Raw genomic sequence first — 12,642 nt, 5'->3', positions numbered from 1 at the left:
GCAACTTACTCAAATTATAACCTATACTTCTCAGTGTATCTAGCCATAATATCCTATCTCTAGGATGCGTGCGATGAGTATTTGATGCAAAAGATATTTCTTTATTTCTAAAGACACTCTCTTCTTGTTTTATGTGAAGGAACTCTTATTCAAGAGAACTAGTGAGCGGAAGCAAGACCTTTCTAAGCCCATTATGAAAGAATAAACACATTCACAAACATACAAGAACAATATGCATTATAGAGAAAATTATAGCATGTTTTCTTACTAAAACACCAAGGGAATTGAGAGACATGCCTTTGAAGAACTATTTTTCATGTATTCCCTTGAACTAAATTGCTTCGATTTGAATTATCCGGAGGATGCCTTATATTATATCAAAAAGATGGATAATAAAACCTATTTCTCGATTCAATAGAAGCCCAAAGAGATGAATAGGGTCCCAAATAACCAGAGATATGTAAAAAATAGGTCCGATTACGTTTATCAGCTACTAAATGAGAAACCCGAGGTGATTGTACATTTTTCTTTTCGGGAGCTTGTTCATCGCTGTAGTCAAGTAATCTCTCCGTTGTGGCTAGGGCAGAAGCAAGATCCTAAACTTCCTACTCGTATAATTTAGTTCTTGCCCATGGCTTTAATTCTTCAACAAAGCAAAACACTTTATCCTTCTCGAGCATGTCCCTAATGTCTAACATGGTAGCCGAGAATTGTTTCACGTAGTCACTGATGGTCTAGAGTTCTTACTCGAGCTCGGGCTGTTACCATCAGCACCAAACAAAGAAGCCTTATCCTACAGGGAGACTGCGAAGAGCTCCAGGTGGAAGGGAGTTTTCTTACATCCCGATACGCCGAATGCCGAATCCTTAATAGGTGACGATGACCATTTCGGTAGCCACCAAAGTCCAGTCCAAGATTCATAAGGAATCTTAAGAGCCTAGGGGACATACCTTTCAACCAAATCTAGACATACCTATATGAGATCGTTAAATAGATCTTCAGGGACAGAGGACGGCCTCTTCACGATATAATTTTGAATTCAACTAAAAATGTGAAATTCACATTTAGTGGAGAATTCTAACTTTGAACACCAAGGTTTCCACTTTCTTTATGCCTATTGAGGTGCCATTCTCTTGTGAAGATTAATGGCATGCTGAAGGTGAACAAATACTCAGTTCAAAGGTTGAGAATTAGAGACGTGCAAATTGATTTGGTTGTTGGTTTTTTTTAGGAAGAAGGGTTCTTCAACTCAACCAGAAAATTCTTTTCTCCAAAATTCCTTAAATTCAAGTTCATTTTAAATCCCACAATTTAATCTAAAGTCCTAAAGAATAGTAGGAAAGATCCAGTGGTGGTCTACAAGCTTTTGGAGTCAAGATTGAAGTTGAATTCATGGATTGAAGAAGGTCTTCAAAGGTATATCTTGAAATCCTCATTTTTCCTTATGAACATGCTTTCTTAGTTGTTAAAATTGATAAATTAGACCGTTTAATGATCATGGTTTCTTTCACTAATTCTACGCTAACTTCATCGGTTAATGCCTAGTCTTATATAATATATTCTAAAATAGGCCCTTAATCAACTTAAATTTTGTTTTTAATTGGTTAATCTCGCTCAGTACATTAGTCTAATGTTAATGCCAATAACTATTTAAAATACGAAAAATAATTGACACAATTCAAAAAATTTCGAAAGCAAACTTATAATTTAACGGAACCATATTTGTTACAGTGTGATATGTTGGGATCTTTTTTTTCTCTTTGTGAGTTTGTGTGTAGTCTATTGGATTGTAAGGAAGAAAAAAAGAGAATAAGAAGAGTTAGGTTCTAAAGGACATCAAAAGTTGACGTGATTAATTTATAAGTACGTAAGATATATTGAGACACAAGATTCCAACACATGCTCATATATTAACAATCGGTAAATACACATAATGGACGGGTGGTATTCCTATAAAAAAAGGTTGACATTGCTATTTGTAGATAAGATATGTCGAATTAGAATGACTCAAACACATGGCTTGATCCACAAACTTCATAAATATAATTCTTACTAATTTGTAAAATAATAACGAAATGCTCGATCGACAAAGATCTTGATGAAAGACAACTCCTATGATTTGGTTCAACATTCGATGGTTGAGACTAATTTGATGTGACCAAAAAAAAAAACTCCTTTACAATTAATAATTTGGATCAAGTTTTAGGGACACCAAAGTTTTATTACTTCCCCTTTTTTAAGGCATTTTCTCTCTCAAATTCCAAAGTAAGGGGTACCTTATCCCTTCTCCCCTATCCCAATCCACATATTATTATTCCACATTTGCAGCTTTGCCTTCTTTACTTTATAAAATTCTAAGGCATTTTGTCCATTTAACTTAGTATAAGTGGCAGACATAATCTATGTATCACACATTGAATATATATACTTTTTTAATTTTAATTAATTATTATATTTTTTGGACCACAGACACACAGTGTTTTGTTCCTTAAAATAACATAAAAACTTAGGTCTTTTTCTTTTTTGCCTTAATACCCTCAAATGACACCTAACCCTCTTCTTTAATATATATGTTTCTCTTTTTCTTAGAGAAAAGTTCCACAATGGTTTGTATCAGATACCCCTTTTGCATCATTTGATAGCATTAAATTAAGGGAGTCACTTCTATTTATTTAGTTTATCCAATAATGTGATATTTAAAAATCATATATTTAGGAATTGCTTTGAATTAGTAGGGTAGTAAACTAAGATATCTTTGGAAAATACTCGGTTTTTTTTTTCTTTTTCAAAAAGTCATGATAATGAAGTTGCTTACATAGATTAGATATATATCGTCAATCAAAAAGTTAGAAATTGGAATAATGTATAATTCTTAATGTTATTATTCTAAACAAATACCAAAAATAGAGAGAAAAACTTTCAAAAATTAAAGATAGAGCATCGAGCCATCGATTTTTGAGATGTAATTAGTGTTTTTATTCCTAGATGTGAGGGACTTTTAATTGTTCAAACAAAATTAAGGTCCTATTTGGTTTTGTGATTTGTTTCTTTTTTATGTTTAAAACAAATATATATATATATATATATATATATATATATATATATATATATGTTTAGTACACTTATTTTGAACTATTTTAAAAAGCAATTAAAAAATGACCTATTTTCTAAACAATAAAGATGTTGTTTTCAATGTTTTTTATTTGTTGTTTTTTTCAAAATCTAGAAAACAAGAGACAACTTTTTCCCAAAAATAAAATAAAATAAAAATAGAGAAGCTTCCGTCAAATTAATCAACCTCATTATTTTAAATTATTTTAGTCTTAAAAAATAGATTTTAATAAATCTATTGATTTTTTTTCTGTAATTTTTAAATTTACAACCAAATACAAGTTCAAATTTCGAATTCACATTTAAAATTTTAAACTGGAATAGCATATAGTGAAATAAGGAATTTACCTTCATATCTACACAATTATATGCTTTAAAAAACAAATTTTCGAATTATAAATTAAAGGGCTAAGTTTTTGTTTTTATTTTTTAGTTAGTTTGTTTATTATTATTATGTTTATTTACAAAAAGAGAACAGCCTTAAAATAAGTTTCGGGTAGATATTAGATAGTTATTTAATCATATTCTCTCTAAATATTATTCTAAAATTTTAAACACTAATTTGGCAGATTAACCTTATAAAAAACTATATCACATAGATCCCTATCGTTTTCAATCTAAGAATATTTTCCCCCGTGCTTGCATTTATGTTTATTCTCCATATTAAATGTAAAACTAAAACACATCTAACAACTAAGGGATTGATATTAAGATATATATTTTTAAAAAATATTAGATAATTATTTAGGTCTTTTGAACCATTTCGTTTTTTATTTTTGAGTTTTGAAAATTAAGTTTATAAGCATGTTTCTACGGTTAAAATTCTTGCTTTGATATCTACTTTTTATCTATGTTTTCAAAAACTAAGTTAATTTTAAAAAAATATTTGATAATTATTTAGGTCCTTTTGAACCATTTCATTTTTTTATTTTTGAGTTTTGAAAATTAAGTCTATAAGCACGTTTCCACATTAAAACTTTTGCTTTGATATTTACTTTTTATCTATGTTTTCAAAAACCAAGTTAACATTTGAAAACTAGAAAAAATGGTCTTTTAATTTTTTTTTTTTTTTTTTTTTTTTTTTTTGGGAATTTGGATAAGAGTGTAACTTTTATATGCAAATCAATAATCATAGTAAGAAAATGAAAGGGAATAGGCATACTTTTTAGAAATAAAAAACCAAAATCGAAATAGTTACTAAATGAGATCTTAGTTTTTTCATTTTTTATTTTAAAAAATGTCTTTAAATACTAGTTTTACTTTTTTGTTTTGTTATCTACTTTTTATGGATGTTTAAAAAAAAGTATTTTCAAATTTGTCTTTATTTTTAGAATTTGATTAGAAATTCAAATGTTTCAATAGCACACATGAAAGTCAAGGTAAATAAATAATGTGAAAATAAGTACAATTTTCAAAAACTAAAAATAAAACATAAGATGAAAATCATGGGAAAGAAATGATAAGAAAACAAGTATACTATTGTAAAAGAAAAATAAAAAACACAAAAACAAAAAACTTGGCCCTATGTGCAGTATCAATTTAGTTTTTAGTTATTAATTTTTAAAAATTAAGTCTATAATTAACACCCATTCCACCTTTAAATTTATTGATTTGTTATTTACTTTTTAATATCGATGTTTTAAAAATCTAAGCCAAGTTCTGGAAACTCAAAAAAATAATTTTTAAGAACTTGTTTTTAGAATTTGGAATTTGGCTAAGAATTCAACTTTTTTTACTTAAGAAAGATGCAAACCATTGTAAGAAAATGAGAGTAAATAAACTTTATTTTAAAAAATCAAACGTTTATCAAGTAGGGAGGTCTAAGGTCTAGTTTGATTTTTTTGTTTTTGGCTTTTGAAAATTGTAAACTTGTTTTTTTGACAATATTTTATAATGATTTTCATCTTTTTTATAGGAAACGTTGACATTCTTAGTTAAATTTTAAAAATAAGAAGTTTTTTTTTTTAAAAAAAAAAATAAAACTTCGTAAATTTTAAAAACATCATTAACCAATTAACCAATAAATAACAAAGTTTTAAAGAGTTACCTAAAAGTATTAGTCTTATCTATTAAACATTGTTCCTCTTTTCCTTTGTGCTTTATATTGTGAAAACTCTTAAAAAACATTATCATGTTAGTTAGTATCTTACAAATATTCTACATCCAAGTGGACAATCTTTAAACATTACCAAAAAAAAAAAAAAAAAAAAAAAAAAAATTAGAGGCATTTTGATATAATAATAGTCAATTAAAAATCCAATTAATTAATTAATGATTTAATGTAAATCTCATTTTAGTTTATAAATTTTCATGCTTACAAGTATTTTCCTTTTTTCCTTGAACCTAATATTTGTTTTAGTGTATGAACTTTTCAGAAAAAACTATTTTAATGCTTTTTAAAATATTTATGTCACCAAAAAATTTCTTAACCAAACACTTAACTTACAAGGGTCTGAGCATTACATGCTGTCATGTTAATGCATCTATACACATTTAAATATAAAGATTAAAATGGTTATTTTTTTTTCTAAAGTTCAAAGACCATAATCTTAACCTTTATTTTCTGTACAACAAATATAGAGAAGAAGATTTGAACGTTTGAGTTCAAAACACATATGGGGTGAGGTTAGGGAAGAGACTCGATTTTCTATGACTTCTTAATTGGTGATATGTACTTAAACCAACAAAATTATGTTCAAGTTGACATTTCACAAATATATATATATATGCATGGATCATAATGACGATCAAAATATTTTTTTTTTTTTGAGTCGACACAATATGCGAGGTGAAGTAATTAAATATTTTTACCTTTGAAGGTACATAGTTTATGATCTTAAAAAAGTAGAGTATTATTAAGATAAAGTTGGAGCATGAATATAAAAAGATGGAGGATTTTCCATCAATTGATATTAGAGCTTTATGTTCGTAGTTTCTTGAACTTCTAAGTATGCGCTATGTGGTTGCAATATTTTTTGAACTTCCATATTATAAAAGAATTCTTGAAACGTGCTACAATATTTTGAGTAGTATGAGTTATTCAATATTTGTTGATTTGCTAGGAGTAAAGCATATGTGTGTCAAGCTTTATGAGTCCAATAAAGTTTGATATGGAGAAATTTGATGTAAGGATCAACTTTAGCTCGTAGCAAGTGTAAGTCAAAGATGTGTTAATACAATCTGGGTTACACAAGGGCTTGAAGGGAAGATCGAACAGTGGTAATCCTGAAGAGTAAGTGGTGACAATGATCTAGTGGAGTTTCGAAGGTGATTCTAGCAACAATTCAAAGAAGAAATTTTTCAAGTAGAACATAGGCTTCTAGGAATTCGAATAGTATGTGTAGATGAAAGACAAAGTACGTTCGACAAGGATCTCTGAATCGGATGCTGACGATGTCTTTCTCGTCAGGAGAGACGGTGATTTCCTTTGAAGAAGATGGAATTCATCTTTATGGTATGTTCGTTTTAGAATGATAGATGATATGATGTTAACGGTTCCAAAAGTTTACACGTGGACATTGGCTCGGCGGTTATCCAATGTGTATGGTAAAAGTTGGGTCGATGGCTAAAGAGCTTCCGATTTAGCCAAATAAATGGAAGAGAACTATTTTATGTGACTGTAACAAATTTTCACATGGAAAATTTCTTTTTGGCGAGTTGTAGTTTCCTCCTATTTTGATGTTTTCTACACAAATTCCTATTTTTCCTATTTTATTGTTTTCTATTAATATTATTGTGATAGTAGTGGAAGGTTTTTCCCAACAGGTTTGATCCTCGATAAATACTTAATAATCGAGAAAAAAAGGTATTATTAAGATGATAATTGGAGCATAAGCATAAAAAGGGGGTGTAGTGGCATCCACGGAGAGCGTGTTTGAGATAGGAATTAGACAACACATCAAATGATTATGAAAGTGATTTGTGTAATTAAAATTGGTCCAAACAAAATCATAAGACATTGTTTGGTAGCAAAGAAAGATCCTTCCCAAATTGCAATCGAACCCTTCAGAAAAAGTGGGATTTCAAAATGGGTCCCTAACCCCAAGTCATTATATTATTGGAAAACAATTCTAAGTGCTTCCTCCAAATACTCAAAACACAAGGGCACACCATTATGCATGCAATGAAATTTTTCCTACACACACAATTTTTTCTTTTCTTTTCTTTTTTTTTTTAAAAAAAGAAATTTAATTATCTCTCTTTTTAAAATTACTTAATTAAATAATTTTTTTTTTTTTGACAATTTTAACTCCATGTGTTCTAGTTTCTAATAAATAATTAAGAACATTCTTTCTTTTCTTTTCTTTTCTTTCTTTCTTTTTTACTTTTTCTTTTGAGAAAAAAGTATTAATATTTTGGTGGGGAGAAAGGAGAGGAAGATGAATCTCTTAGACTTTTTGGTGGTGGTGATGGTGGGGCTAAGCCACGGACCAGACTCGTGGGGGTGGAGGAAGAGAGTCTTTTCCACGTGTATAGTTTGTGATTGGCGAATGAGGGATGATATTGGAGTTTGTGCCTCTTTCCAAGTAATTATGAAAGGATTGATCGATGAGATCTTGTCTAATTAAAAATAAGAAAACAAGGCTAAATTATATCCCTATATATATATATAGGTATAAAAAAATATCCTTCAACTTTGTCTTTTATTTTAATAATATTATTCATATTCTTTAAATAGTTGCAATAATGTTACTCTTAATTTTTCTTAAGCATTTCAAAATTATCTTTGGAATAGAAATTCTTAAACAATTATTTCAAACAACAATTGTGACTCGAAATGGGTGTGGCAATCCAAATTTCCATTCTAAGTCAAGAAATGATAGTTTATTGGAAAGGGTGTCTATTGTAAAATTTCCACTAATCCCAAATGATATTTTTAATTTAAAATTGATTAATTAAACTAGTAATTAAGTTATATATGTGACATGTGTGCTTTTTAAAAATTATTTTTAAGGAGAAATAGAATACTTTGGCCGACAATTGGAAAAAGAATTAGAAAAATAATAATAAAGTGGAAAAGAGGGGAAAAAATGATTGATTGTGATGGGTTAGTGAGTGGTTTACTTCTTAATTGTGTTTTTAAGTGAAATGATGAACTTTAAATTCATTTAATTCAGTGACATAAGTTTGTGGTCTTACTGTGTGCTAAAATACTTTCTCTTTGGCTGTTTTTATGTTTCTTTTTTCTTTTTAATTCTTTTAATTAGTATCCTTTTTTCATATAATGTACCAATCATACATATCTGATATGCTAAGTCCACTAAATTAAAGAGCTTTTAAATTTACTTATTTAAAAATACCAAAGAGTTGGTAAAAATAAATTATAGTTATTGAAACGTTTTGAGTAATGATATTCATATCAATATTAATTTGACTAATAAATAATTCGATTAATGAATATATATTTTCGACCAAAAGATTAGTAGTGATTTAAAATCCATAGAAAAAAAATTCAATTCCACATAAATTTTAAATGATTTTTGTTTTCATCTATTTTTCTTTTCAAGAAATTCAGTGTTTTTAATGAGTCATAAATTTTTATAGGAAGAAGTTTGACTTCTTATAGATATAATCTTTTAAGTTTGAAAATTTAATGGGAGATGTTATAGAGAATTTGAAAATGTAAAACTGTTTTTTTAAATCTTTTTAGCAAAACCTTTTGTTTTTGTTTTTTTGTTTTTTGCTTTTGTATATAATTCGTTAAAAAAAATAGCAAAGAATTCAACTATCTTACTTTAAAAGATTCAAATTATTGTAAAAAATTGAAAAAAAAAAAACATAAGCTTAATTAATTTTAAAAATAAAAAATAAAAAATAAAAAAATTACCAAACAACACCTTAAAATGTATTATACTAATTAGGATAAACATTATATCTATATATATTACCAGAACTAAGGTAAATTGTATAATTTAATATATTTTTAGTGTTAAAAATTATGAAACAGAAAATCAAACTATCAACCTTTAGAATATTAATTTATGTCTTAATCATTAAACTAGACTTAAATTTAATATATATACATACATACATGTGAGAGTGATAATTTGTTATCCAACCTAAGTTTGTTGGGTTGGAGTTTATCCTAAGAACATGTCTTTTTCTTGGAGTCAACTAAGAAACATAAATGTTAGGGACAAAGTCATAGTAAGTGAAACTTTGATATTGAAGTCCAAGGATTTTATTCAAATTTGTCAACCACTTGGGATAAAAGAGGTAACTAATTAAGCCTTAGAGGTTAAGCTTTTTGGAAGAAAACTACCTAAATTTTGTATCATTGCTTCTAATTAAAAGTCAATGTGAAAATTTCCTTTATTAATGCGTGTGCCCTATATGATTAACATATATAAATAGGCTTGATTGAAACCGAATAAATAGATATTTTATATTAACTATTTAAGCCCAATTTTAACTAAATGAGTGGGTTTGTATTATCTATGTCTATAACAAATGTAAGAGAGAAATTCAATTTTATTATCCAACTTAAGCATATCTCAACAGTAATTAATATATTTTTTTAGGTCGAAAATTTACAGTTTTATTCCAATACTATAAAATGTACTCAAATATTTAGGACAAAATCCAAAAAAAGAAAATAATATTTAATAAGAAATCAATCAAATTGAATCAACTCAACCAATTTAAATAACAAATATCAATCATACTTTTTTAAATATAAATTATAAAACCCCAAAAAAATGGTTGGGTCAATTTATTTTAATCAAGATGTCAGAGATTCGTATTTGCATCATCTCATATGTTGTTGCAATTTAACTTTAAGCAATTTCATATATTTTACTGAAATATCATCGACTTATTTTTAAGGAAATCAAAATTTGAACTTTTTTCTCAAGGTTGATGGGTTAATTTGACATCAACTTTAGCTAAAAGAAAATTTGAATCAAATCCAATCGAATTACATACTAGATATATAGATAAAAGATTAGATATTAAATGATGAAACCAAAGGATGATAGGCCAAAAGAAGATCTTATTGTGTATAAATGATCTAACAAAGAGGTGGGCAAATTATTTTGATACATTACAACTCATTAGTTGACTTTGTGGTAAGATGGTAAAGGCAGCTAGCTAGATTCATAGTAAGAATGAGACAGTTCAATACATCCTTTTGCCACAACCAATATATAACATTTTTTTAGCAGCCAAAATGAGAGAAACTCAAACAGAGATTTTTATATATGAATATAATCCAATCAAACTTAATTACATGTATATGGTGAACAAACTCTATTCAACAAAAAAGGAAAAAACACACGCACACAAAGCAATGGAGATCAAGGATATTTAAGCAAATAAAAGATGTATTTCCTCGAAGAAAATCCTAAGTTATAAGTTTTTCCAATAGTCAAAATTTTAGGCCCATCATTTCGTTTTTTGTTTTTTGTTTTTGAAAGTTAGGTTGATTTCCTTCTCATTTTTTATAATGATTTGCATTTTTCTTAAGTATAATGATTGAATTCTTAGCTAAATTCTAAAAACAAAACCAAGTTTTTAAAAGCTATTTTTTTTATTTTTCAGATTTTGGCTTGATTTTTTGAACCATTGATAAGGGAAGAAATTTGGATGTCGAAATAGTGTCTATAGACTTAATTTGCAAAAACTAAATGGTTACCAAACGGAACCTTAAATTTTGATTTTGAGCAATGACTTTTCAACTTACCACTTGATGAGAATAATAGAAAATCCACTCATTTCTTTACAATGGTATGATATTGTCCACTTTAGACATATAAACCCTCATTATTTTACTTTTGGAACCACACCTAAAAAGCCACATACCAATTTAGACAATTTCCTTGAACAAAGTACCATCTCGAATCTCCCCTCAGCAACCTACTTTGATATAGCTCATGATATTATTCACTTCTGAAATCTTTATGACTTTGTTTTAAACCCACATAAAAGGTCTTATACTAATAGAGATAATCGTCATGACTTGTGTACCATAGATCTCTCTTTCCTCAGCCCAAATAGAACATGTACCATAGATCTCTCTTTCCTCAGCCCAAATAGAACATTATTTGTATCAAACATCACTGCACTTACATTATTATAGCAATAGAATCAATTTACTTGCAACAATCTCGTTGAGTAGAAGACGACAGTAACTATTCTAGAAGCTTCTTGAAGTATCTATAATAGACTTCTCTAGAAGTTTGTTGAAGTTGCATGTAAAAATATAAGAAGAAACATCCCCAAATATCTTAGTCTTTATTTAGGATCCAATGAATCCTAGAGAATTCTTTCAGATAAGAATAACCTCACAGAAATACCTAGAATAGTTTAGACTTGGAAAAGCCTAGAAAAATCATCTTGCTTAAACTCCAAGATCTCCCACATATAAATAAGAATTGTATCCCGATTTGTAAGACAAACAAGAGAAAGGAAGAAAGAAGTAAGAAAAGCTAGAGTGTTAGACAAACTTGGTGCGAAGAAGAATGAGTAAAAAAGGCTTTTCTTAAAAGTGTCAATCTTAGTACATTCTTAATAAAAGTTTCATTCTTCTAAGTGATTATCTCTCTTCTTTTTCTATCAATTTCTTCCACCAATCTCTTATATATTCAAAGCCATAAATTTGAGAGTTACCCATATATGGATTGGGTGAGACTTTTGCATTATTTTTTCATGTATATATATATATAAAGATGTATATAATGGGTAATTGAGGTGTGTTATAATATAAAGTAGAATGGATTGTATGATAATTACTTATTTGTCGCATGTGCGTTTAGATGAAAAGATATGTGCACGCTCTAAAAGCCCTACAAAAGAGTATATTTGTATCAATAATATTTACCACAAATCCACATATTCCCATTTAAATATTTATATATAACAAGAAATTAGAGAAAGAAAGATATATATTATAGGCATGGGTTTTAGTGGGGCTTCACTTTCATTTTCGAATCTAATTTTATTGTGTATAAAAGGAGATAGAGAGAGGAAGAGAGAGGACCACCTAAATTAAAGCCTCACCACCCATGTTCATACATTCAAACAAATCCAAGAAAGGGACTTCACCCTCCATCCAAAAACCTCATTTATAAATTGTTTCAGTTCTAATTTAATATCAAAAATAATTTAAACTTATTACTAGTACGAATTTCCAAAACACACTCTCGACTTTTTGCCCTATACCCTATTATCATTTTGAAGTACTATCGTGCTCAATACTTTCCATTATCGTTAGTACCATATTGACGAAACGTTTATCTAACAAAATATTTATTAGATTAACTTTAGTTGATTTGATACTATACTAGACTAAGAGTACACTTTACCAAAGATTAAAAAAAAAAGTACAATCAAAAGTTTAGAGTGAAAGTTTTTATTATTTTAAATACTATAAATGAAGTATGAAGATTCATACTTTTAACTTTATAGAAAAAAGTACATGTAAAATTATTGGAAACTAAATTTACTTTCACAAGACTAAAGTTCGAAAACAAAACCTTTATATTCTAAATCCAAGAAATGATATTTACCTAATGAACCAAAGGGTGTTAATAA

The sequence above is a fragment of the Benincasa hispida genome, chromosome 8 (assembly GCF_027475165.1).
Source record: "Benincasa hispida cultivar pf3 chromosome 8, pf3_genome.v1.1, whole genome shotgun sequence".
NCBI lineage: Eukaryota > Viridiplantae > Streptophyta > Magnoliopsida > Cucurbitales > Cucurbitaceae > Benincasa > Benincasa hispida.
Note: the sequence above shows the minus strand (reverse complement) of the source record.